The sequence below is a fragment of the Bombus vosnesenskii genome, unplaced genomic scaffold (assembly GCF_011952255.1).
Source record: "Bombus vosnesenskii isolate JDL3184/JDL3185 unplaced genomic scaffold, Bvos_JDL3184-5_v1.1 scf7180000016097, whole genome shotgun sequence".
Lineage (NCBI taxonomy): Eukaryota > Metazoa > Arthropoda > Insecta > Hymenoptera > Apidae > Bombus > Bombus vosnesenskii.
Genome location: NW_022884276.1, coordinates 1,165 through 2,913, shown reverse-complemented (window position 1 = coordinate 2,913; position 1,749 = coordinate 1,165). Strand labels below are relative to the sequence as shown.

General features: G+C 51.1%; 1 non-coding gene across 1 annotated transcript; it reads right to left on the bottom strand.

Moving 5' to 3' along the window:
- Nucleotides 1-1,185: 1,185 nt before the first annotated feature.
- On the bottom strand, nucleotides 1,186-1,340 carry LOC117241552. The gene has a single exon (XR_004495052.1). It is a non-coding gene; the product is annotated as a 5.8S ribosomal RNA (ribosomal RNA).
- Nucleotides 1,341-1,749: the final 409 nt, after the last annotated feature.

Sequence of the window (1,749 nt, the reverse complement as noted above, 5' to 3'; positions counted from 1 at the left end):
GGACTCACATGCGCATCTTCCTCGGGTACAGAAACGCTGCGGAAAACACCTCGAGCTTGTAGTACAGCGGCACCCGTGTATAGCCGATCTTAGACACACGCTAGTTCGCACACGCATTACATATATAATATGTAAGATTTCCGACGAACGTGGCTTTTTGGGAGCCAGGCGCGCGGGCAGAGAGATACACGACGACGGGGAAAATTCGTCCCGATACGAGTACGTGTACTCTCCGATCTCCGCGCTACGCTGGGGATCATACCTCCCTAAGTCGTCAGAGCGTTCGAAGAAATCTCGCGTGTGCGTTCCCGGATCTACGGCTGATACTTTCGGGGCTTGTAAAAAAGCACAGAGCGTGTAAAACGCAACGACGACCCATCGATGCGACGGTCCTCGTTGTTGTCAGTCGCTTTCGCGAAGAGACGGAGTGGGCATTCGATCCCTGGGGCTGTACGAGAGTCTTAAGAAAAGACGGTAGATTATGGCAAAGTTTCGCACGCCATCGAGGTTAGGTTCTTTTGGTTCTCTCTCTCAGTCTCGCCAAATATAATATTCGTTTAAGACGACGTCGGGGGCGCGGACCTTCGTGCGTCGAACACCGGCAAACGTAGCATATATCGCCGATATGAAAAAAAAATCGGTCACGAGGAGAACACTACGAGTATATACGTTCGATAACCGATACACGAAGCGGTGCATACGCGGGCGGTCGCCCTCGTAAGGACGACTCACGACGCCGCGAGCACTCACGCAGGTCCGTGACGGTTCTCTCCGCTCTTATTCGTATCCCTTCGTATACCTTCGTCCGACTCTGAAACGTTCTCTTATAATTTTTAAGAAGAACGACGGCGGGTTGTCAAGGCAAGAAGGGACAGAGAGAGACAGAGGTAGAGTTTCGTGGTCTCCCGTGAACACGATAGATTATATATCGAGCATGCGTACGACTTGCACGGTCTCTGCACGACCGCGACGAACGCCGACGAGCGTCCAACAATCGCTCGTACGTCGCGTATGTTCTCTCCGTCCGCTCTTATTCGTATCCTCGTTCTTGTACCTTCGTCCGACTCTGGAACGTTCTCTTATATAAAGAAGAACGACGGCGGGTTGTTAAGGCAAGAAGGGACAGAGAGAGACAGATACGGAGAGTGACGATACGCAACGCAAGCAGTCTTAGGTTTACGTGAGCAACCCTCAGCCAGGCGTGGTCCAGGAATTGTATCCGTGGACCGCAATGTGCGTTCGAAATGTCGATGTTCATGTGTCCTGCAGTTCACACGTTGACGCGCAATTAGCCGCGTTCTTCATCGACCCACGAGCCAAGTGATCCACCGTTCAGGGTAATCTTTTATAAATTTACAACAGTTCAGTACTCAAATGTACTCTTCTCGGTTCTATCGAAGCCGAGTTCCGTCACGTTCGACCAACGGGAATCGAACGCGCAGAAGTCGCCATAGAATTGACGACACAAAACGTTCGAAAAAAAAAGAAACCGACGACCGCGCGAAGATACGCGCGTTCGCCGGCCGGGCGTAAAGTACATTATGATATATAACAACCATCGAGATCGAAGCTCCGTTCGTCAGGAAACGACGGGGATATATACACCCGATTCTGAATCCTCTGTACAGCACACGATCTCGCGAACGAGTAAGCACGGTGGCTAGCCCATGTTATATATGTGTTTGATTCTACTCTCTCGTCCAATTATTCAAGAAACAGCGCGCGTGCATCTCTCCATCGTTCGGGTGA